Source organism: Herpailurus yagouaroundi, unplaced genomic scaffold (genome assembly GCF_014898765.1).
Source record: "Herpailurus yagouaroundi ecotype Mexico unplaced genomic scaffold, PumYag 203, whole genome shotgun sequence".
Lineage (NCBI taxonomy): Eukaryota > Metazoa > Chordata > Mammalia > Carnivora > Felidae > Herpailurus > Herpailurus yagouaroundi.
This window is the reverse complement of record NW_024412434.1, coordinates 12270331-12296498: the sequence shown is the minus strand read 5'-3', so window position 1 is coordinate 12296498 and position 26168 is coordinate 12270331. Positions and strand designations below refer to the sequence as shown.

Here is a 26168-nt window from a genome sequence, read left to right as displayed (position 1 = left end):
AGAAAAGAAATCTCTCTACCATCATCTTGAAATTTGTCCTTTTTCTTTCTCCTGTTTTGTTTTTGTTTTTGAGAGAGAGGGCACAAGTGAGTGAGAGGCAGAGAGGAAGAGAGAGAGAGAGAGAGAGAGAGAGAGAGAGAACCAAGGCTCACCTGAAGCGGAGCTAGAGCTCACCTGATTTGGGACTTGGACTCATGAACTGTGAGATCATGACCTGAGCCAAAGTTAGATGCTTCACCGACTGAGCCACCCAGATGCCCTCTCCTGTTTTGAATTGACTCTTTCTCCTATCATATATATTCTTCCTCTGTGTACTCCTTCACACGGGTGAGGGCATCTTCAATTGTTTCCTGAGCAAGTGTGTATTTCAAATTTTTTGAAGTCTTAGATTTCTAAAACTGTTCTAATTTTACCTCATCTATAATTTATGTCTGAGTATGGAATTCTAAGCTGGAAGTTATTTTCCTTCAGAAGTTTGAAGGCCTTGCTCCATGGTCTTCTGGAATTCGACGTTGGTATTGGGAAGCACAGAGTCATGCAGTGGCTTTTCTTAGTCCACAGTGTTCTGAACTGATATGCCTTGCAGTCAGTCTGTTTCTGCCCCTATGCTGGGTACTTAGTGGGCCCCTCGGTCTGGAAACTGATGTCTTTAGTTCTAGGAAATTTTGCTTCTAATTTCCTCTGTTTTCTCTGTTCTTTTTGTTCATCTGATCGTTCTGATGTTGGAGTTCCTGGAATTGTTTTCTAATTGTCTTGTGTCTCTAGGTGTCCTCCTCTTTATCTTTCCCCCTGTTTTCTAACTCGTTTAGCTTTTTTTTTTCTTTCTGTTTTTATGTTTTTAGTTCTCAAGAATGCTGCTTGTTCTCCCAATGCCCCTTTCCACAGGATTCTGTTCTTGCTTCAGGAACTCATGATCTTTTCTTGTGTTTCTGAGGATACGAGTTGCACTTTTGGTTCTTGGATGGTTTCGGTTGCTCTTTTCTGTTTGCTCTGATCTTTATCTTCCACATTCGAGGGTTTTCTCATGTGTCTGCCCTTGTTTATGTGCTTGTGATCAAGATGCAGGAACTAAAACTCTGATCGGAATCTCCGCAAATGTGTTTGGGGCTTGTCAACTTTGAGCACCACTGTGGGATCATCTTCCCTTGGGTCATTTGTAGGGGAGCTCTCATTTTAAAGTTTTCTCCTTTTCTTATGTACTATGTTGCTAGTCATAATGATTTTTCTGCTGAAATTTCTAGCTCTACATAGCAGCTTGCACTGCAGTATCTTATTATAATGCTGTGCCTTTGAATAACTTTTGTTCTTAACTAAGACACTGTGAATCTTGGGGCACCTGGGTAGCTCAGTTGGTTAAGTGTTTGACTTCAGGTCAGGTCATGATCTCACAGTTCGTGGGTTCAAGCCCCGTGTCAGGTACTATGCTGACAGCTAGGGGCTATGAGGCTGCTTCAGATTCTGTATCTCCCTTTCTCTCTGTCCCCCCCCCCTCCCCCAGCCTCATGAACTGTGAGATCATGACCTGAGCCAAAATTGAGAGTTGGACTCTTAATTGACTGAGCCACCCAGGTGCCCCTGTGTCCATTTTTTTTTTAATTAAAAATTCTGGAATGGATATCCTTAGGAGGGTGCTATATATATATATATATATATATATATATATATATTCATTTTTCTATACAAGGTAAAATGAAAAAGTGAGATGACCAGGATCCTTAAAACACTCTTATTTTAATTAAATTGGTCCACTTTGAAAAAGTTGGTCATCTATACTTGAGACCAATACAAATTGTAGTTTTGACAATTTTCTCAAAATGTTTCTCCCTAACATATCACACATTCTTGTTTTCATTTATCTTTAATTATATAAGTAATACATAGTTTTTTTTGTAAAAATCTATGCAGATACAGCAAAACTACTGACCACACCAGTCCCCTTAAAAACAAACAAGTACCACTGGTTTTTACAACAGTAAATGAAACTACCGGATATAGACCTACCACAATTTAACTATCTTTCAAATTATGGACATACAAAACACTTCAAAATTTTTCACTTTGCAAGTAAGATGCCAGTTAAAATCCTTATACATGTTTGTTATGTACATGTATGACTATGTCTCTAAAACAGGTAACAAGAGTAGAGCTGCAGGGGCAAATCGTATGCACAAGTAAAGCTATAATAAAATGCTGCACAGTAACCTTCCAAGGAGTTTTACAAATCCCTACTCCTACAATAATATATGAAAATAGTCATCTCCTCACACCTTTGCTAATATTGGTATCCGTCTAAAATAATTTTGGCCAATTTGATGGGTGAAAAATGCCATTTTAAATCATATATATTTAAAACATTTTTTTAAGTTTATTTATTTTTGAGAGAGAAAGCATGAGTCAGGGAGGAGCAGAGAGAGAGAGGGAGACAGAGAATCCCAAGCAGGCTTTGCACAGCACAGAGCCCAACGCAGAGTGCAAACCCATGAACTGCGAGATCATAACCTGAGCTAAAGTCAGATGCTTAACAGACTGAGCCACCCAAGTGCCCCTAAATCATATTTTAAATTAATAATGAAATTGAATGATTTTCTAACTTCAACATCCCATCCATAGCTATTACTAATTTTCTATTGGGGTCCTTATAGACTGTAGCTTATTTTATATGTATTTTTGTATGGGTATGAAGATGAGTTCATCCATATAAGCAATTCCTGTTCTTTTATATATGTTGCAAATTTTTTTTCTAGTTTATTGTGTGATTTTTAACTTTGTTTATGTGGTCTCTTGTGTGGTTTTAAAAGTTTTATGTAGTACAATTTATTTAAAAATGTGTGAGTGAGTGTGTGTGTGTGTGTGTGTGTGTGTGTATGAATGCATTGTCTAGTGCAAGATAATAAGCACATTTTCCTTGAATTTTTTAGCTTGATGTATTTTTAATAGCTTTATTGAGATGTAAATCGCATATCGTGCAATTCTCCTATATACAGTATACCATTCACTGGTTCTCAGTATACTCGCAGAATGGTGTATCCGTTCCCATAACCAGTTTTAGAACATTTTCATCAGCCCAAAAGAAACACTGTAGCCATTTGTAGTCACTCTTTATTTTCCTTCAACACACCATTTTCCCTCCCACCCTAGGTAAGCCCTAGTTTGTTTTTTGTATCTGTAGCGTTACCTATTCTGAGCATATATAAATGCAGTCATGTTATATGTGGTCTTTCGTGACTTGCTTCTTTCATTTAACATAATGTTCTCAAATCCTCTCCATGTCGTAACTTTATGTTTTTAGAAGTAGATCTTAAATCCATCTGGAATGTATTGATTTGTATAAATTGGGTAAATAATCATATATAAGTTATTCATATTTTTAAAAATCATAGCCAGTTGTAATAATATTATTTAAGATTTGGTCCATCCTTTTCTTCTTCTTTTTAAAAAACTTTTTTAAATATTCATTTATTATTTTTGAGAGGCAGAAAGAGACAGAGGGCAAGCAGGGGAGGAGCAGGGAAAGCGGGAAACACAGAGCACCTGAAGCAGGCTCCAGGCTGTGAGGTGTCAGCAGAGAGCCCGATGCAGGGCTCGAACCCACGAACCGTGAGATCACGACCTGAGCTCAAGTCGGACGTTTAACTGACTGAGCCACGCAGGCGCCTTCCATCCTTTTCTCACCAATTAGAGTGTCTTACTAATTAAAATGCCTTGGGATGCCTGGGTGGCTCAGCTGGTCAAATGTCTGACCCTTGATTTTGGCTCAGGTCATGATCCCAGGGTCATTGGATCAAGCCTTGTGTGGGGCTCTGTGCTGAGCACAGAACTGATTAAGATTCTCTTTCTCTCTCTGCTCCTCCCCCACTCACACTTTCTCAAATAAAATAAAATAAAATAAAATAAAATAAGTCTCCCCATCCATAAGTATGGACCGATTTCTGAACTCTGTTTTAAGGACTTTAAGGCGTTAAGGACTGTAGCTGTACAGTATAGTTTTGCTACCTTGTAAGGCAAGTCTTCCCTCATTCTCCTTTTCCTAAAATTTTCTTGGCTCTTCTTCCGCCCTTTCCCTTCCCTTGAAATTGTGGCATCAGTCTGTTGCATTTCATCAAAATACTGCTGAAACTGTGATTAGAATTTCATTGAAACAGTAGACCAAGTTTTGAAGGAAGTTCATCTTTAGAAGACTGGGTTTTCCTATATTTTTATCCAGTTCACAGCCATATTTTTTTTATTCGCTAGATGGCCTGTAGATGTTCCACCTGGAATCAGCATTTTAATTTTTTTTTTTCAACGTTTATTTATTTTTTTGGGACAGAGAGAGACAGAGCATGAACGGGGGAGGGGCAGAGAGAGAGGGAGACACAGAATCGGAAACAGGCTCCAGGCTCTGAGCCATCAGCCCAGAGCCCGACGCGGGGCTCGAACTCACGGACCGCGAGATCGTGACCTGGCTGAAGTCGGACGCTTAACCGACTGCGCCACCCAGGCGCCCCAAGGAATCAGCATTTTAAATTGATGTATAGGAAGGTCACTTGCTGTGGTAGGAGCTGCAGAGGGAGGCATAGGGTTTGATGAAAAGGTAATGAGATCTGCTTCGATGCATTCTGCCTGGAAACGTTGGTGAGAAATGACGCACATGCCGAATGTTGGGCCGTTCGTTTTGGTGACTTTTTAAGAAAGGCAATAGGAAGGCGGGTGATACATGATGTCTTCTGAAGGAGAATATGGTGTTTGGACCAAAAATGTCTGAAACGATTAGACGTGAAAAGGGCAGAGCTTCTAACCTATAGTGGCGATTTTTTTTTTTTCAAATGTTTTTATTTATTTTTGAGACAGAGAGAGACAGAGCATGAGCAGGGGAGGGTCAGAGAGCGGGAGACACAGAATCTGAAGCAGGCCCCAGGCTCCCAGCTGTCGCCCAGAGCCCGACGTGGGGCTCGAACTCACGGACCGCGAGATCGTGACCTGAGCTGAAGTCGGACGCTTAACCGACTGCCCCACCCAGGCGCCCCACAAATTTCGTTTTTAATAAAGGGGAAACAAAGCACAATTAACTGTTTCATTTGGCTACGCTCGTGTTGAGAGGCTCCCGGGATAAATAATTCTTGAAGTCATGGCTGGCCATGCTGTCTAGAGCCTTCCTTTCTCCAAGGTCTGATTGCAATTGTATCCTTCCATTGTCTCAGGTTTCGGCATGGCCCGTGGTAACCTGAATTTCCTAGGCAGCCTAAGTGGTTAAAATGAAGGGAGGATAACAGGGGCCACTCTCTCTGTACACACAAACTCTTATAAAACACCTACGTTCTCAGTATGAGGCCCCCCAATACTTCAGGAAACCCCCAGGGGCATCGTGGTGTACTTCCAAGGTCAGCATTGCAGAGCCTGACATCTCTCCCTCTCCTGCTGAGTCTCTCCCATGCTGATCTGATGCAGTGTTCTCTGATGCCCACTGGAGATCTTTGACTGGTGACTCATGGCCACTTCCCATTTTGTGACCAGGACGGGGTCACGCTGCCTTTCAGTTGAGCCACACTGACTTTCAATGTGCTGAGTCAAAGATGCTGCAGCATGGGGCACCTGGGTGATTCAGTCGGTTGAGCGTCGACTGCACCTCAGGTCATGATCTCACGGGTTCATGGGTTCGAGCCCTGCGTGGGGTTCCGTGCTGACAGCTCAGAGCCTGGAGCCTGCTTCAGATTCTGTGTCTCCCTCTCTCTCTCTGCCCTTCCCCTGCTGGCCCCGTCTATCTCTTTCTCTCAAAAATAAACATTGAAAAAATTAAAAAAAAAAAAAAAAAGATGCTGCAGCAGGAGCACAAATGCCCTGCTGGATTCTCTACCAAAGTGGGGAGACTCTTCCTCTTTCTCTACCATCATGTAACGTTGATACCTGGTCAGAGGAGGGCCGTCCGGGGCTCTCAGCAAACACCTGTCTGCGTGGGATTGGGTAGCTGGATGTCCCAAGTGACCGCACTGTGTCCAACATCTCCTTCCTCTCCAGTTGTCCAACTGTGCGTGGGGCCTTGACCTTGAGCCAAGCTTGCTATCAGTGTCTTCAGTCTTGGTCCCATGCATACGCAGAACTCTGGTGTCCCACCACCGGGGCCTTCCAAATACCACCAGAAGGTCTGAATCCTAGGATGACTATGGTTTAGGTTCAAGCTGGAAGCTCTTCTGCTCAACTAAGGAAATGATTCAGAATCATGCATTAAGTTTGAATCATCCCAGTAGGCCTGTGGCCATCTGCTCATACTTGCAAGGAAAGAGACAAATTGTGGTTTTGGCATATGGCTTTTGCTACTAAGCCTTATTGTCTTCTCTTAATGGTGAAGATGACACATGGTTTAAAACTAAGGGATCATTATCGCATGTGACTAAATGTACAATGAAACGTTATAGAAGGTATATTGATAATTTGATGTTCAAACTAATGGAATAAGTGTGAAGGCATGGGGGAAAATTGTGGCCATGGACCAGATTATTTCTTGGCTTTTTTTTTTTTTTTTTTCAGGAGTGGCAGGAAGTTGTTGGAGAGGATGCTTGGATGGTCATTCCTCCTCTCAGCCAGTAGTGAGCCTTTTGGTAACTACCTCCCCTGTATTTTTTTTTTTTTAAAAGCTTATTTATTTATTTTGGGGGAGGGAGGAGCAAAGAGAGAGAGAGAGAGAGAGAGAGAGAATCCCAAGCAGGCTCTGTACTGTCAGTGCAGAGCCCAGCATGGGGCTTGGTCTCACGATTCGCAAGATCATGACCTGAGCCAAAACCAAGAGTCAGACGCTTAATCAACTGAGCCACCCAAGCACCCCAACCTCCCCTGTATTTGCCTTTCTCTTGACTTCAAAAAGATGAAGAGGTTTGTTGTCTTCAGTTGCCCAACCCCTTAGGACCTATGGTAGATGACACTCATTATGACTTCTCTGGTTTGGATTGATCTGAGCCACTGAGAACGTAAGATATAATTTTAGAGAGTACCACCTTAATGATTGGGAGTCGCACAGTATCGACTTCTGCTCGGGTCATGATCTCACGGTTTGTGGGTTCAAGCCCCACATCGGGCTCTGGCTGATAGCTCAGAGCCTGGAGCCTGCTTTGGTCTCTGTGTCTCCCTCTTTCTCTGCCCCTCCCCTATTCTCTCTGTGTGTCTCTCTCTCAAAAATGAATAAACATTAACAAAAATTTTAAAGTCACGCAATAGTAGAAGGAGCTAGAAAGATGAGTCTCAGACATAAGCTTGAGAAGCATGCTGCTCTAATTCAACCCCTGCTTTTTAGCTAGGTCTTCCAGTTGGCCGTTCATTCCAATCTCATGCATGTCTCAAAGAGGTCCTGTGGTCACATATCCCCATGCCTCACAGGCATCTTGTGTAGAAGAAGTTTTCCAACGTTTTAAACCTAAGTCATTTATTCCTATTCCATCTGTAGTAAAAATGACAAACAGTCGTTGAGTCCCTCTAGTCCCAAATTGCATGTGGAATGATATGTAAAGTAAAGGGTATAAGCTCTGATGTCAGATAGACCTGAGTTTGAATCCTGGCTTCACCACTTACCAGCTGTGTGACCTAGGGTAAGTCATTTAACCTCTCTGGATCCGGCTCTTCGTAGCTCAAAGTGGAGATCGAATGCCGATCGCAGCGGGTAGTTATATGAGTTAGATGAAATAACAGATGTGACCGTGACTGGCATGCGTTATGCGTTCAACAAATGCCCTCGACCTGTGTGTTATTTTCAGATATGCCCTATGTCCAAGTAATTAATTTGCATTGATTCTGTTGCTTGTGTAGCAGGTGACGTCAGCAAGGAAAGAGTTCATTACAATTAAGGAAGTCTTTAGAAATCGAGTTACAGCCTGAAGATTGGACTCCAGGAGATGGAATTATTTTGCAACCTAAGATTAGTTCAGTGAAAAAGATTAATGAGTCACATTATAGAATCAGCTCAAGCTAATGACAAATGAAAATGTTCTGGTTTTTAGCTAGAGTTGATTTAATAATATTTGTGCAATAACAGCATTATATTCAAAGTCTGTTCTAGCAAATTGGCCTTTACCCAGAGTTTTCCTCTCAGAGGTGAGGTCATTCTTATCATCTGACTGGCCACTTTGGGGACAGAGCCCTCGAGGGTGCAGTTTCAGGGCTGGCGAGAAGCCCTCCAGTTCTCAAACACCCTGCTCTGTTTCTTTCCTCTTGGGATGCAACGAGGTGATTGAAGCTTTCACCTACCTATTTTCCATGATTTAAGTCATCTGCGAGAATCACGGATGAAGCCAGACTCAGGCATTAATACCTTAATCGGCAGGGATTCCTCTGATTAACCCTGGCAGAAAGTACAGTCCTGGGGTAAGTAGTTTGGGGGAAGAACGAGTCAGAGTAGGAGAGGCAGAACCCTTGGGAAAAGGTGGGTGGGGTACAGGGGCTCAGCAAGTGCTGGTGAGGGGTTATTTATTACCCCAAGCTGCCAGAACACTGTTTGAGTTTCAGCTGGTATTTGGGTCAATTATGCCTCGTTCTGACATTACCGTTTTCATAGTTCTGTCATCCCCACTAGGCTATAAAATCTTCAAGGGAAAGGGGCTTCCCTTTCATATTTTTCCCTTTCCCTCCGAGTGCCGTCCTTGTGTCTAGGAGGCATTCAATAAATGCCTGTTGAATGAATAAGTAAGTCAGTGGAGGTAAAGGGGATATTCAAAGTGAAACGAGGAGGCGTTGAACAGTATCTGGTGTTTTGTTGTTTTTGAACCTAGGTCTGGATTTCGTGATTCTGTGTTCATTTGTTGCTTCAGGTAAACTACCCTCCTGTGAAGTCTTTTCTGTTTTCTGCCCAGATTTGGGTCTCCCTACCCCTTCCTTTCTATCTTCCTGCACATCACCTCCAGTATGTCTGAGCAGGCTCACCTCGCATGTGAACTCTACGGCTGTCTCTGCTTCGCTGTTTTTATTGAAATCCTGGCATCCACTCTGATGGTGTTCAGAGTGACCAAGAAATCCGCCATCTCTCTAGTATCACCTGAGCAAGAAAGAATCGGGGATCATCACGCTTACGAAGTGCTCTAGTCTGAAGTTCAAGTTACAGCGGGAAAATCAAGTCGCTAATAGAGGCAAACAAATGTTGAACACGCCCACTGTATGGCAAGACTGGAAATGGAGTTACACAAGATATGTGCTGCAGGGGACCACTGAAAGCTTTTGGGCGAATGAAAATTTTGTTGCCCTGAACAATCTCTAAAATTTGTTCCGGAATACTGGAATGGTTTTCTATTACAGAAAAATTCATTTCAGTGTTTCTTTTGTTGAAATGCATTGTGTTGGTTCTTTCCCCCTTTTTTTCCTATGGAGGACACTGTATTCAGATATTTTTTGTAATCGAAACTTTTGTCTTGAGGTAATGGTATATTCGCATGCAGTTTTTAACAAATGATACAGAGAGATCCATGTACTCTTTATGCAGTTTCCCCCCAGTGGTAACATTTTTGTAAAACCACAATGCAGGGGCGCCTGGGTGGCTCAGTCCATTGAGCATCTGACTTTGGCTCAGGTCATGATCCCACTGTTCATGGTTTGAGCCCCGTGTCAGGCTCTGGGCTGACAGCTCAGAGCCTGAAGCCTGCTTCAGAGTCTGTCTCTCTCTCTCTCTCTCTCTCTCTCTGCCCCTTCCCCATTCTTAAAAAAATAAAAACATTAAAAAAATTAAAACTACACTACAGTATCACAACAGGGTATTGACGTTGATACAGTCAAGATGCAGAACATTTCCATCCCCAACAACGTCCTTCATATTGCTATAAAAATAGCCACCCCCAGTTTCTCCCCAGTTCACCCTCTTAAAAAAATTTTTTTAATGTTTATTTATTTTTGAGAGACAGAGACAGAGCATGAGCAGTGGAGGGGCAGAGAGAGAGAGGGAGACACAGAATCGGAAGCAGGCTCCAAGCTCTGAGCTGTCAGGCAGAGCCCGAACGAAGGACTAGAAAGGCTAGAACTCACAAGCTGTGAGATCACGACCTGAGCCGAAGTGGGTCGATAAACTGACCGAGCCACCCGGGCGCCCCACCCCCTTCTTAATCCCTGGCAACTAATCTGCTCTCCGGTTCTGTAATTTTGTCCATTTCAAGATGGTTATATACATGGAATCATATAGTCTGTCACCTTTGGGGATTGGCTTTTTTCACTCCACATAAGTCTCCAGAGATTCATCCAGGTTGCTGTGTAGCTCATTCCTTTTGAGTGCTCTGGTATGGACGTATTGCGATTTGTTTCACCATCCATCCATTTCTAATTTCGGGCTACTAGACATAAATCAACTGTAAATATTTCTGTGTAGGCTTTGCTGTGAACCTACGTCTTTATTTCTCTGGGATAAATAACCAGGAATATTGATTGCTGGCCGGTATGGTAGTTACACGTTTAGGATTGTTTTGTTTTGTTTTGTTTTGTTTTGTTTTGTTTTGTTTTGTTTTAAAGAAAGTACCAAACCATTGTCCAAAATGGCTGGGCCATATTACGTTCCCACTTAACAATGTGTGAATGATCCAATTTCTTAGCTTTTGTGGCAGCATTGGTGTTGTCATTATTTTTTATTTTGGCCATTTTGATATGTGTGTAGGGCTATCTCATTATGGTTTTAATTTGCGTTTCCCTAATGGCTAATGATGTTGAACATCTTTTTATATGCTTATTTGCCATTTTTATATCTTCTTTGGTGAAGTGTCTCTTTATGTCTTTCGCTCATGATTTAATTGGATTTTTAATTTTTTTTAACTGTTGAGTTTTGAGAGTACTTAATATAGTCTAGATATTAGTCCCTTGTCACATGTTATTCGCAAATATTTTTTTTTTCCTGGTCTGTAGCTTGTCTTTTTATTTTCTTAGCAGAGTCTTTCATCGAGCAGAAGTTTTTAAATTTTATGAAGGCTCATTTATCAATTTTTACCTTGTGGGTTATGCTTTTGGTGTCACATCTAAGAAATCTTTGCCTAGGTCCTGAAGATTTTTTCCTACTTTTTTTTCTAAAAATTTCACAGTACTATATTTTACTTTTAATTTTGGGGTACACTTTTAGTTAATTTTTCGGTCAAGTGTGAGACAGATTGAAGTTTATTTTTTTGCCTGTGGATGTCCAATTGCCCCAGCACCACTGGTTTAAAAGGCTATCTTTTCTTCATTGAATCGCTTTTGCACCTTTGTCAGAAATCAGTTGGGCATATTTGTGTGGGTCTATTTCTGGGTTCGCTACTCCGTTACATTGATCTATGTATATATTCCTTCACCAGCACCATCCTGTTTTGAATACAGTATCTGTACAGTATGTCCTGAAATCAGGGAGATGGATCCCTCTTACTTTCTTCTTCTTTTTCAAAATGATGTTAGCTATTCTAGTTCCTTTGCCTTTACAGATAGCTTTCTGTATAATCTTGTGTAATGTTTGCAAAAAAATCTTGCTGGGATTTGGATAGAAATTATATTACGTCAATTTGGGGAGAATTGACACCTTTACTCTGTTGAGCCTTTCAATTCATGAACACGGAAGATCTCTGATTTCTTTCATCAGTGTTATGTAGTTGTTATCGTACAAGTCCTACACATGTTTCGTTCGATTTACACTCAATGTTGAATTTTTTGAGAGGTTGTAAACGATATCGCATTTTTGTATTGGGTATCTATGTGTTCATTGCTGGTATGTACAAATACACCTGATGTTTTCCCACCTCTATTGAGAAATAATTGAGATACATCACTGTTTTAAGGTGAAGGTGTGTGGCATGATGGTTCAATTTACATACGTTGTGAAATGACTACATAATAGGTTCTGCTAATGTCCCTCTTCTCCTATAGATGCAATAAAAAAAAAGAAAGAAAGAAAAAAGGAAAACATTTCTTCTTGGGATGAGAACTCGTACGATATACCTTCTTAATAACTTTCTTATATATCCTACAGCAGTGTTAGCTGTAGTCTTCATGTTGTAATTACATACTTACTGCTTACTCATCTTATAACTGGCCGTTTGTACTTTTTCATCACCTTCCTCTGATTTCCCCTCTTGCCACTTGCTGCCTCTGCTAAACCGTAAGTCTGATCTCTTTTTCTATAAATTAGATTTGTTGGTTTTTTAAAATGAATTTCTATGTGTTTATCTTGTATCCTGATTAGCTCTGGGAGTCTCTTGTAGATTTTTTTTGACATTTATATGTAAAAATCATGTCGTCTGCAAATATGGGCAGTTTTATTTCTTCCTTTCTTGTCTGTAATCTTTTTTTTTTTTTCCTTCATTTTTCTTGTCTGAATACCCTGGTTAGAACTTCCAGCATTATGTTGAGTAAGACTCGTGAGACTGAATATCCTTCCCTTTTTCCCAATTTTAGGAAAACAGTCAGTCTTTTACCATTAAGTACAGGCTAGCTCTGGATTATTTTTAGGTGCACTTTATCAAGTAGAAGAAGTTTCCCTCTATTCCTAGTTTTCTGAGGGCTTTTACTATGAACGTGTCTTAAATTTTATCAATGTCTTTTTCACCAGTTGATATAATCATGTAACTTTTTCTTTAGCCTGCTAATAGACTTATTTTAAAATGTTGAACCAGCCCTACCTTTCTAGAATAAGCCCCACTTGTTTCTGGTGTCTAATTCTTTTTATATATTACTATTTACTAATATTTTGCATCTATATTAATGTACTGTATTCTGTATCTTTATTCGTACTGTCTTTGATTATGGCAGTAAGGTACTACTACCTTCATAAATCAATTGGGAAGTGTTCTCCCCTTTTCTATTATCTGAAAGAGATTGTGTACAATTGGTGTTAATTCTTCTTTAAAAGTTTGGTAGAGGGGCACCTGGGTGGCGCAGTCGGTTAAGCGTCCGGCTTCAGCCAGGTCACGATCTCGCGGTCCGTGAGTTCGAGCCCCGTGTCAGGCTCTGGGCTGATGGCTCAGAGCCTGGAGCCTGTTTCCGATTCTGTGTCTCCCTCTCTCTCTGCCCCTCCCCCGTTCATGCTCTGTCTCTCTCTGTCCCCCCCCCCCCCCAAAAAAAAGGTGGAAAAAAAAAAAATAAAAGTTTGGTAGAATATTTCAGTGAGGTGCCTAGGCCTGGGAATTTCCTTTTTGGAGATTTAAAATTGCGAATTCAATTTCTTTCATTGTTAGAGGGCTGTCCAAATGATCTATATCTTGTTGGATGAGTTCTGATAGTTTGTGTTTTTCAAGGAAGGGATTCAGGTCATCTAAGCTATCAGATGTATGTGGGTAGAGTTGATGGCATCCACCTGCTGCTACTTTGCTGTCCACAGGCTCTGTAGTGATGTTCCATGTTCCATTCCTACATATATTGGTATTTTGTGTCTTTTTTTTTTTCAGTTTTGCTAAAAGTTTGTCGATATTTTTCAATGGGTTTTTGTTTTACTCCCCTCTCTCTTTCTCTCTCTGTTTTCAATTCATTGATTTCTGCTATCCTTATATTCTTTTCCTTCTGCTTGTTTTGGATTTATTTTGCTTTTTATTTTATAAAATATATATAAATATATATATATAAATATATTTATTTTATAAATCTATTTTATTTATTTTGCTTTTCTTTGTCTATGTTTTTGAGTTGGAAGCTTAGATCATTAATTTGAGACTTCTTTTTTTCTGATCTCTGTGTTTAGTACTATAGATTTCTTCCTTCACATTTTTAGTTTATTTATATTTTCAGAGAGAGAAAGAGAGAGAGAGAGAGAGAACAAGGGAGGGGCAGAGAGAGAATCCCAAGCAGGCTCTGCACTGTCAGTGCATAGCCCAACCTGGGGCTTGAACACACAAACCATGAGATGTTGACCTGAGCCGAAACAAGAGCCGTCCACTTAACTGACTGAGCCACCCAGGCACCCCTAAGCTTTCCCCTTCACATTGCTTTAGCTATGTCCTACAAATTTTGATACATTGCATTTTCATTTTTATTTAGTGCAATGTATTTTTTTTTCAACGTTTTTTATTTATTTATTTTTGGGACAGAGAGAGACAGAGCATGAACGGGGGAGGGGCAGAGAGAGAGGGAGACACAGAATCGGAAACAGGCTCCAGGCTCCGAGCCATCAGCCCAGAGCCTGACGTGGGGCTCGAACTCACGGACCGCGAGATCGTGACCTGGCTGAAGTCGGACGCTCAACCGACTGCGCCACCCAGGCGCCCCTAGTGCAATGTATTTTTAAATGTACCTTGAAACTTTCTTTTTGACCCATAGATTACTTAGAAATGCATTGCTCAGTTTTGAAGTGTTAGAGATTTTTCTATTATCTTTCTGCTATTGATTTTTAGTTTAACTTCATTGTGGTTGGAGAAAACACTACAAAACTTCAATTCTTTTAAGTTTTTTGAGGCTTGTTTTATGACCCAGAATTTGGTCTATTTTCATATCTTTCATAGGCGCTTGAAAAGAATGTACATTTGGCTGTGTTGAATGGAATGTTCTATAAATGTCTATTAGATCCTGTTGGTTGATGGTGTTGTTAAGTTCTCCAATATCCTTGCTGATTTTCTGTGTAGTTGTTCTAATGATTGTTGAGAGTGAGGTGTTGACATTTCTGACTATAAATTGAATTTATCTTTCTCCATTCAGATTTGTCCGTTTTTGCTTCACATTTTGCAGCTTTGTTGTTTGATGCATGCATATTTAGGATCACTGTGTCCTTTTGGTGGAACGACCCTTTTATCATTATATAATGTTCCTCTCTGTCTTTGGTAATTTTTTTTGTTGTTAAATCTACTTTGATATTAATGTGTATGTGACATATTTTTTCCATCCTTTTACTTTCAACTTACCTATACTGTTATATTTGAAGTGAGTTTCATATAGCCGGCAAATGTTAATTCACTCTGCCAATCTCTGTCTTTTAATTGCTTTTAAAAGACCATTTACATTTAATATAGCGATTTCTATGTTGGGGATTATTACCACTATTTTATTTTTTTGTTTTTCATTTGCTCTCTGTTTTTGATTTCTCAATTTTTCCCTATGTGGGTTACTTGAAAATTTTTTCATTTTGATTTTTCTGTTTAGTGTTTTTGAGTATATCCCCTTAGGTCATGTGTTTGCTTGTTTCTTTAAGTATTGCATTTAATAATGAGGTGTCATTGTCTCACCAGTCCAAGTGAAGTACAGAAAACTCCACCTCTCTTTACATTCCTTCACCTTACCTTGCTTAAAATGTACGGTTCATTTTCATTAATCACGGTAGTTACATTCTATAAGGTCTCTGTGAACACTGAATTAGCAAATACTAAATTACTGCTCCCAAGGGAAATACAGAGTTAAATTCCTTTGAGCCTCAGGTTTCATTTTCATCAATACATAACCTGTTTTATGCATGTTTCTGTTTAAAGATACCTTATTTAATATATATTGTTGATTCAGCAACATTGAACTCATGGCTGACAGCACTATAATTTATGCCTAAATGAAGCTTATCCAACACATGTATTTTCTCCATAAAGCACATCACAACCTTCCTGCACTTTAGAACGTGAGACAAAACTTCAGCATTACACTTGGAGGCGATTTTAAACAGCAAATTGATAAATAAAAAGCACAAAAAAATATGTCACACTAGGTAGACAAAGAGCATTTGTTTACAGTATGAGAATTAAGAGGACAGGATGTCACCTTATTTGGCCTCATCATAGAACATGTATGTCAGTGACTCAAATTTTTTGCCAGTCTGCACTTGTAAAAATGGCACGAGTATTAATTTGAGAGTTACAAATACATTTTAATGAGCTGATGAATTGGCAAATATAGAATCTGTAAACAATGAGCATAGACTATAAATGTCTTAAATGTTTTTCTACAAACATTTAGAACCATATCAGACAGTGTTATGATTTTTGCTAAAATCATAAAACAATTTGGAAACTCAAGGAGATAAGAAAAACATTGCATTACGTTATATGTTTGCTTACTTTGTTCCTTTTTTCTTTACTGATGTTCCAGATTTCCTTCTTTTATCATTTCTTTCTTATTTAGAGAATTTTTTTTCTCTCCATCCTTCGAGGGTAGTTCAGCTAGTGGCAAATTCTTTTTGTTTTCTTTAATCTGAGAATGTCTTGATCTCCTCTTCATGCTTCAGGGATATTTTTGCTGGGTGTTAGATTTGAGGTTGTCAATCTCTTCTCCCACTACCTGAAAATTGTGTCACTTCCTTCAGAGTTCCATGGGGTCTGATAAGAAACTTGCTGTCGTTCAAGTAGGTTTTTTTCTTTATAGGCAAAGAATATGCTATTTTTCTTTGGCTCTTTGCAAGATTTTTCTTTGCCTTAGTTTTTGGAAGTGTAATTATGAAATGTCTTGGCACGAATTTCTTTAAGTTTATCTCTTTTGAGGTTGGCTCAGCTTCTTGAATTTGTAGCTTTATGTTTCCTGGCAGATTTGGGAAGTTTTCAGCCATTATTTCTGCAAGGACATTTTTAGCCCAAACTTTCTCATTTCCTTCTGAGATTCAGTGATATGAATCTTGGATATTTCTTTAAATTTTTTTAAACGTTTATTTAGTTTTGAGACAGAGAGAGACAGAGCATGAATGGGGGAGGGTCAGAGAGAGAGGGAAACACAGAATCCGAAGCAGGCTTCAGGCTCTGAGCCGTCAATACAGAGCCCGATGTGGGGCTTGCACTCATGGACCATGAGATCATGACCTGAGCCGAAGTCAGTCACTTAACTGACTGAGCCACCCAGGCGCCCCAAATCTTGGATATTTCTTATAGCCCTACAGGTCTGAGTCTCTCTTCATTTTTTTTCTCTGTTGTTTAGATTGGATAATTTCTACTGTTCCGTCTTTCAGTTCACTAATTCTTTCCTCTGTCCTCTCTGTTCTGTTGTTGAGTCCATCCACTGGGCTTACTATTTAATTATTGTATAAATTTCAGTTCTAAAATTTCCATTTGGCTCTTCTTTATTGTCTTCTAATTCTTTTCTGAGACTTTCTATTTTTCTCGTTAGACTTTTGTTTTTTCATTTCGGTGTTTTCATTGTCGCTTCTTGAAGCATTTTTATCATGGTTGCTTCAAAATATTTGTTAAATAATTCCAACGTCTCTGTCACTTGGTGGTGGCTATCTTTGATTGTCGCTTTGCACTTGGTTTGTGATCTTGGTTCTTGGTATGATGGGTGGTTTTTTTTTTTTTTTTTATTGAAATGTGGACACTTTCATATAGTGTAAAGAAGTCTCCGGATCTTACTTAAATCTGGTTTTAATTGGCAGTTCTGACCATTCTCTGGAAGGAGAAAGGGAGCACTACCATATGACTACTAAGCTGGAGTTAACAGCTCGGATTCCTGTTGGGCCTCTCCCGAACAGGGAGGCTCCTTGTTACACCTGAACAGGGATGGGAGCTCTGGCTCCCCCGTGTGGACTGCACGGATACTGCAGTGGGGCTGGCTTCAGTACCCTTGGGCCACGGTGATATTTCTGACTGCCCACGACGCCTCTGATGCCCACCCCAGTGGGGTATATTCGTATGTTTAAAAATATATATTCGTTATCTCTAGAAAAAAGATAAAAGTAAGCTTCCTTAATGAACTTCTGAGCTTTCCATTTCTGGCATCTCCCTGCTGATTAATTTTTTTTTTTTTTTTTCTTTTTCAGTAAGTCTCTTTACCTGTTCGGGTCTGGCAGCTGTCCAGATGCTTTCTTCACTCATGGTGAATTTTCATATATAGCTACTGTTTTCTCCTATCTTTATTCCAGCGTTTTCTGCTTCTCTTGCTCCTCCTTTGTGCCTCGCTTCTCAGTGTTTACTCCTTTTGAATGTCTGTATCATAGGTGCTCTTTTCAGAGCGTTTCACTTTTAAAATAAACAACCACCAAAGAGGGGGTTAAGTTCAAGTGCTGAGAAGTGCAAGTCAGTGCATCCTGCCTGGAGACACCTCCCTCTGGGGGCAGGGGGGCATCTCAAGTTGACTGTGGAAGGGTCAATAGGAAAGTCTAGCCGAGGAGCTGATTTTGAAGACTGAAACCCATTTCCTCCGAGGAAAGGAAATAGTGCAAAACTATTTGAGGTCATATTTCCCTGCCTTAGCCACTTGAATGGGGGTAGTGGCAATCAGAAGCTATAAATAGATAAACTTTGCTAGAAACACCTTGAAGAACCATCAGGAAGTGGCTGGCCTTGTTCATGGTGTTTTAGAAACTAGCATGTTAGCGGCCGATGGCATCTCTAATTTCATTTTTGCAGATATCCATGGACGTTGTCATCCTTCTGTCACTCTTTGGGATTCTCAGAAGTATCCTTTTGTTTCATGTCCCATCCCCCACCCCCGCCTCTTCACACTCTTGGGTTTCTGGATGGCCAAATAGGATTTGAGTGATTGATCAGCAAGTTTTACTAATGATTTCGATGAGCTTTATTTGTTTGGTGAGTCATTAGCTTTTCCTGGTAATTAGAATTTAGTCGCAGTATTCATACTTGATGTAATTCTGGATAAAGAGTATCCTCGTTAAACTCAACTAGATTTATAATTTCCAGGTCATTATAGAACAATGTATCCGAACCTGTAGTACTTCTCTCTTCTGACGGAAGAACTGTTTTCTTTTGTTTTAAAATATCAAGTATTTTTTTGCTTGTGAAATGACCTACAACCCTGGCTGTGGTTTTAAAAGTAATGTTGGGGCGCCTGGGTGGCTCCGTGGGTTGAGGGTCCGATGCTTGATTTGGGCTCAGGTCACGATCTCATGCTTCATGAAATCAGGCCTCTTCGTAGGTCCTGCACTGGCAGTGAGGAGCCTGCTTAGAATTCTCTCTCTCCTCTCTCTGCCCCTCCCCCGCTCATGCTCTCTCTTTCTCACTTAAAAGAAACAGACATTTTTTTAAAGATCAAAAGTAGGGGCGCCTGGGTGGCGCAGTCGGTTAGGCGTCCGACTTCAGCCAGGTCACGATCTCGCGGTCCGTGAGTTCGAGCCCCGCGTCGGGCTCTGGGCTGATGGCTCAGAGCCTGGAGCCTGTTTCCGATTCTGTGTCTCCCTCTCTCTCTGCCCCTCCCCCGTTCATGCTCTGTCTCTCTCTGTCCCAAAAATAAATAAACGTTGAAAAAAAAAATTTTAAAGATCAAAAGTAATGTTTTCCAACAAAGTGTTTGCTGGGTAAAACTGGTATCAGTCTGGGCTCTAGTAACCCTTTCTTTGGGGAGGCATGTGAGTGAGTCGGCCTTTGGGATCCATTTATTAGATTAATCTTTTTTTAGAATCCTAATTATGCCATATCTGGCGTCTGGAGAAAAAAAAAAAAAGAGGGTAGTGTCCCTGTCCACCTGTGTCGCAGACCCCAAGAAAAGATGAGGCCTTCAGCTGGCACTGAGCAGCCCCCCTTTATCCCCTTAGGGATGGCAGGGAAGATGAAACAGTTATCTGGCTTTATCCAGGTCAACAGAAGAGCGGGGCTGAGCAGGGCTTTAGCTGATCCTTCTTTGCGTGCGTGGGCAGCTGTGTGGCTCCCGGAGCCCTGGCTGAGAGGTGCAGAAGCATCGGGGCGTCTTGCTGGGGTGTGGTGAAGTCGGTTCCTTCCCTCGCCTTCCCGCAAGGCCGAAGGCAGGAAGAGAAGTCGCTGCCTTTCTGCCAGCCGGGTTCTTTTGCAAGTTCGCTCTTGGAGGCACTAATGATGAGTGGGAACCGCTTTCTCTGACTACTTTAAGGTCACCCTAATTGGCTCCTTTGTGTTATAAGGCCTTTCAAAGAGACTAACGACGCATTCTTTGGCTCCCAGCTGCATGTTAATAACACCGTCTTTGGAGTCTGACTTTAAAGCAGCGTCACCTCTGATACTTGAATGATTTGATAGTGGCAACAGAATGATCTAAACTGAAGGTCCTAAGCAGGACACAACTCCTCCGGCCACCCCTGGGGCGGGGGGGGGGGGGGGGGGGGGGACGTGGGCACAGAGTAACTCCCAGGCATGGGCTTTATCGGCCACCTGGCTGTCGTGAATGGCAGCTCCTCAGCAGGTGAAGGAGCCATGCCCAGGGAACTGTCACCGTCAGCATAATGCCGCTGCCTAAACAGTTTCCCTCCCTTCGGCTTGGTTTTCCCACAGACGCTGCTGACTGCGACTGCTGATAAGCTGCATAAGGCAGGAGGTCAACAATCCAGAGACTGCTCTTAATTATTAAAGGATCAACACGTCTTAATGCACGCATCCACCGGGGAGGCCAGAGAACTGGGGCTCGGGGAGAGAAGTCTTCTCCTTCTCTTTACATTGGCAAAAACAAACACACGAAGCAATTGTCGGGGGGGGGGGGAGCTAAAGGGTTGCCCCTCTCTCCTAACTCTAAATTTGGAACTGAGAATATTGGCACCTCTTCCTCTCCAGACTCAAGCTGCCGTGTCATCGAGGAGTGGGTTTGCAGACGTGATCTCCACTTAACGAACTGAACCTTGACTCGGCCCCACGGCAAGGAGCGCTGGGACCCAACAGCCCAGGGCCCCAGGGGAGCTTTGCGCGACTACTCTGCGTTAGTGCCTTCTCTTGTCCTAAATTAAGCTCCTTGACATATAATTATCCATCCCACACACTGAACCTATCTCCAAGGTAAATGTTTCTGCTCGGCGAACACTGGTTCACAGGATAAAAACAATCCTCCTCTGTCTCCTCCCTGTCACCACCGCCAGCCCCGTGGATGAGTCCTTGCTGGGTGCCCTGGGCTCAGGGCTGGGCTGCCTGCTGCGGCGATCACACGAAGCTACAGGTGAGCCCGAGGAAGTGGTGGTTGTGCCTTTTCTCCCTCCTTTTTTCTTTCTTTCCACAATTGGAGGGAAAGGCGTCGGGACCGGTCAAGAGCGATGCAGTACGAAAAGAATCAGGACACCGTTCCGTTGCAATACTTGACAACGTTGCAGAGGAAAAGGGCTTCATAAAAGCAGCGGCCTGGTGGGTTATCTCCAAACGCGTGTGGCTCCCGAGATGAGGACACCATCCCGAAAATTTGACCGCAATGCCTATAAGCTGAAGTACCTGTTCCAGATCTGTGCCAGATGAGGTTTCGGGGGGGGGGGGGGGGTGTCTGCATGAGTACCGGCGAGTTCATGGCAGCTCCCAGGCTTAATTATCATGGTGTTGCTCTCAGTAGCAGAGCAAGCGAGGAACAGAGACAATTCACTCGGGAAGAACATGGCAATGTTAAGCAAATGACCAAGAAACATGGAGAAATGGGCTCAAATGAATTCATAAGCCTGAAATTCAAATGACAGCCCTCTATGTTTATCTATCAGGTTTGCAAAGAGAAAAGAAACAACAATACCCTGTGTTGGCAAAGGGTACCGGGGAGTTACTAGAATCAGACAGACTGGTTTATGCTTCTAGGCTCTTCCTCTTACTAGCACAGGGAACTTGGGCATGTCATTTATGTTCTCTAAGACTATTCTCCTCATCTGTAAGATGCAGATAATATTAGTAACCACCTCCAAGGGGGTTTGGGAGATTTATGTAAAATCATGCTTATAAAGTGCTTAGTGCGTCATCTGACACATAGTAAATGCCCAGTTAATATTCAAATTATAATCATTATTGGAAGCTAGAAACCCAACACACTGATAGGGGAGTATAAACTGGTAAAACCCTATGTAATAAAAACTTGACATGTATGTTAAAGCCTTAATGGTGTGTATACACCTGATTTAAGCACTTCACTTCTAGAAATCTATTTTGAGGAGACAGGACACAATCATATGTTTACGAGGATATCCTTCATGGTATTTGTGACAAAAATGGAAGCAATTTAAATACCCAACGGTAGTTAAAAATGAGTAGTAGTTAGAAAGTAGTAATTAAGAAGTAGTTAAAAATTAAGTTTCAGTCGCTATCTCCAAGAGATGCAGAGCATATTTTTGAGAAATACTTGATGGTGGAGAGAAATGATACGCTGTGAAAATAATGGTTTTCAATTAATGGATTCCCTATTATTTGTATTTTTTATTAATACTTGCTTGTCATTTTAAATTTGTCTGTAATCAGTCAACAAATACTTTTTGGGCATCTGCTGCATATTGGGCACTACGGTGGGCACCATGGATTTGGTAGTGAATAAAGCAGATAGGGTGCGCCCTCGCGGAACTTCTGGTCCACTGAATATGTGTCATTTTTTAACAAAGAGGACTAATAATAAGACAAAAGGGGAAACTATATTTGTTTGTTAGGGTTGCCATAGCTTAGGTGGCTTAGACACAGAAATTAATTAAAAATTTTTTTTAATGTTTATTTATTTTTGAGAGAAATAGAATGAGCATGAGTGGGGGAGGGGCAGAGAGGGAGACGGAGACATGGAATCTGAAGTAGGCTCCAGACTCTGAGTTGTCAGCACAGAGCCCAACGTGGGGCTTGAACCCGTGAACCCTGAGATCACGACCTGAGCTGAAGTCAGACGCTCAACTGACGAAGCCACCCAGGTGCCCCAGAAGTTACTTTTTTTGCAGTCCTGCAGTCTTAAAGTCTGAGATCAAGGTGTTAGCAGGGTGGGTTTTAACCTGAGATCTCTTTCCTGGGCTTGAAGGTGGCCATCTTCTCCCTGTGTCTTCACCTGATCTTTCCCTCTGTAATTGGATCCAAACTTCCTCTTCTTATAAGGACACCGCCAGTCAGATTGGATTAGGATCTGCTCTAGTGACCTCATTTAACTTAATTACCTCTTTAAAGATCTTATCTCCAAAGACGGTCATATTCTGTGGTCATATTCTGTGGTTAGCATTTCAACACATGAACCTGGTTGGGGGAGACAATTCAGCTCATAATAGAAACCATTTGATAATATTTCTTGTTTGACAATTACTCTTTTGAGCTATATGATAAAGACACCATGTGTCTCTTCCTTTTCCTTCCAATGGGGCATTTTTTTTAAAAGTTTTCCCCCATCTTTAATTCTTTTTTTTTTTAAATTTTATTGTTTTAAATTTACATCCAAATTAGTTAGCATATAGTGCAACAATGATTTCAGGAGTAGATTCCTTAATGCCCCTGACCCATTTAGCCCATCCCCCCTCCCACACCCCCTCCAGTAAATCTGTTTTTTCTCCATATTTAGGAGTCTCTTATGCTTTGTCCCCCTCCCTGTTTTTATATTATTTTTGTTTCCCTTCCTTTTTGTTCGTCTGTTTTGTCTCTTAAAGTCCTCAGGTGTGGTATATATATATATATTACTCAGCAATCAAAAAGAATGCAATCTTGCCATATATATTACTCGGCAATCAGAAAGAATGAAATCTTGCCATTTGCAACTATGTGGATGGAACTGGAGGGTATTATGCTAAATGAAATTAGTCAGAGAAGACAAAAATCATATGACTTCAATGGGGCATTTTTAGTCCCTTTGGAGACCCCATTCAGGAAGACTAAGAACATGTACTTCTATTTGAAAAAATTTTTTAATGTTAATTTATTTTTGAGAGATAGAGCATGATTTGGGGGAAGGGCAGGGAGAGAGAGACATGGAATACGAAGCAGGCTCCAAGCTCTGAGCTGTCAGCACAGAGCCCGACGTGGGCCTCAAACCCATGAACTGTGAGATCATGACCTGAGCTGAAGTCGGATGCTTAACTGACTGAGCCACCCAGGCAGCCCCATGTACCTTTCTTTGAAAGCTTGTTCACTGGCCGCAGCACAGGCATGTGTGGAGATTTCATTTTAGGGAAAGGTGACCTTAGATAAGAAGTCCTAAATCACCTGTAGAGAATGGTGACATTCAAGGGTTTCCCTGGCATTTCAAGTCTAAGTGAACTTCAAGTATGAACTTGAGGCTTGAGTCCAGGGTCCCTACCTCAGCCCAGAACTAAGCATTCCAAGTAGACCTCCTAGAGAGGACTTCCCGAGGGTGGTGTCCCAAGGTCTAATCAGATTCAGATGCATAGTCTGAAAATGAAATCTTCTTCAAGGTGTGGCAAGGGCCATCCAAAGAGAATGAGTCATTGATGAACAATAAAACCATTAGCTTCTTTTATTATACATATCCAATTTTACTTTCATTAAAAGAGAGATAAACAAAAGAGGGAATAGATGATTGTTTTCAGCTGGAGAATTACTACAGGGTAAGATTAATATAGACGTGGAAGTGAACCTAGAGACCTCACGTTCATCCCGTTTTAAAGGTTTGGAAATTGGCCCACCAAAGCCACCTAGATTTGCCTCAAATCACACATGTGGTGAACAGCAAAGGCCGATCTAAAATCCAGGGATCTTGACCTTGACCCAGTATCATTTCTGTGATCCATCATGAGGAATGGAGGAAACACTGGATCTGAAATTTCACCCCAGCTGGAGGCCAATGGGCACCCTCTGAGTGCTCTCTCTGGTCTCCTATTTTTTTTTATAATGTAGCCCCTTCTAACATTAACATCCTCCAAGTCTTCCATGGGGGTCACTTATTCTACATTCAGGCCAACAAAGTTGGCAGGTGGGTGCAGATGTATTTGTCAGAGAACGGTTCCAGCCCGCTAACAAAAGGAGCTGTGGTCTCGGGTTTCACCTAAGGAAGCCTGAGAATCAGGAGGTTAAAAAACACAACAACTTAATAAATGTGGAACACGAACGGTAAGAGTTGGCAATCTTGTGTTTTCCACCTCTTACATTAAAGAATGAGCTTCTATGTCACCTAATGATTAACTGCTGATACATTTTATTTGCCTTTTCAGATTCTTGTAATGCAGGAATCTGTTTTCATTAGCAAGTGAAATATCTTCATCCCATTTTCTCCTCCTCTTGAAATGCTAAGCTATAATTTTCAGGGTGCCAAATGTCAAGGGATTGATGAAAGTTAGTTTAGCTTTTCTTTTGGTTTTAATTTTACTTCTTCTTTTTTTCTTTCTTCTCTCTCTCTTTCCTGTATTCTCTTCGGTGTGTGATTAGGTTTGTTTTCAAAAGGTGTTGGAACCTTAGCAAAATTTTCATTAGCATTCCCTGTGCGCGCTTTAATTAAAGGAAACTCATGTTTTTGCTCAAGTCATTGGAGAAATGAAAAGTGTAGTCTGATGCTAAACATGCTTGTACTTTGCATTAATTTAACTGGACCCCCTTCTCTGATATAAGAACAGAAACAAGGCCATAGACCAACAGCCACTCACAGACAAATTCGTAAGTAGCATGGTTCCAAGACGGTTTCCAATTATCTCATGTCCTTTTTGGTTTTAAAGGACAAAGATCTAAATGAGGAGTTGTACCTTTCTGGGTGAAACAGAGCATTAATTGCTGACATTTTTACATGCTGCTGAAGAGTGTACATGAGGTGTAATGCATATATTTCTATGAGGTTTCTGTGTGAATTGTACAATTTTTACGTGGGTGACTTGCATTCGTCCTTTTACTAAACTGATGCTGCTAATTTCATTTATTTTACAAAAATTGAAATTTAAACCACTGGGCTTTCCCTGAAATATACAGAAACCTAATAAACTGTATTTTGCTTGTCAAACTATCGTTTATTATGCATAGTGATGATGGGAATCAGGGTTCGTAGAATTTTCTGCTTCTTTTTTTTTATTTCAGCAACAAGGGAAGACCATCTATTTTATTTTGATATGAAGTCTCATTTTCTGTGATTTTAAATGAATCTAAAACATTGTTCTGGAGTATCAGATCCAGTGACTTTCACATGGTCACTTTGAAAAAAAATTGTTTTTAAAAAATCTTTCACTTTTGTGTTCTTTTGGTCCGTGCGACTTAGAAATCACTCAGGTTGGTCAGTAAATTTTATGACATCTCTCTCCATGTGCCAGAGAACAAAATGTTACAAAAACTGCCTGTTGATTTGCTGTGGTTCCTTGACAAAGAAATCTTGAACTAGCCAGGAGTCCCCTGAGGGCTGGAAAGAATTGACAGTTACAGGGCATGACCCCTGCCCCGATTGTAACTGCTTTCACTTCGTGTTGCGGGCCTCCAGGACCTCGTTTCTAGAAGTGTTGGCCACCAAATCCTGAGAAGTGAAGAAAGGGGAGTTGAAATGTCCACTGAGAAAAGAGGGGATGGGACCCCGTCTAACTCAGTTCACAATCAGATCACACCATGACCTGAAAGCAATTCATGAATTCACGATGAGAAATCACCGTCACAGAGATCTGAAATTCTCGGAAACGACATGTCCTTCTCCTAGTGGACAGACTGACGTGGGAAGTCAAATGATAATTACAAAATTGCTACATGAGTATGAAGCTAGAAAATGGGGAGTTAATAGCATCCGGCTAA

General features: G+C 41.1%; 1 long non-coding RNA gene across 3 annotated transcripts in view; it reads left to right on the top strand.

Annotated features, from left to right (window-relative positions):
* The window catches only part of LOC121014713 (uncharacterized), a 53091-nt gene extending 32864 nt beyond the window's left edge, over nt 1-20227 (top strand). For 2 of the 3 annotated variants that reach the window (XR_005783384.1, XR_005783385.1), the window contains exons 4-5: nt 6505-6575; nt 20040-20227. This is a non-coding gene — a long non-coding RNA (uncharacterized LOC121014713). The remainder of the gene's footprint in view (nt 1-6504; nt 6576-20039) is intronic. The other variant, XR_005783386.1, reaches the window with a different exon arrangement.
* Nucleotides 20228-26168: the final 5941 nt, after the last annotated feature.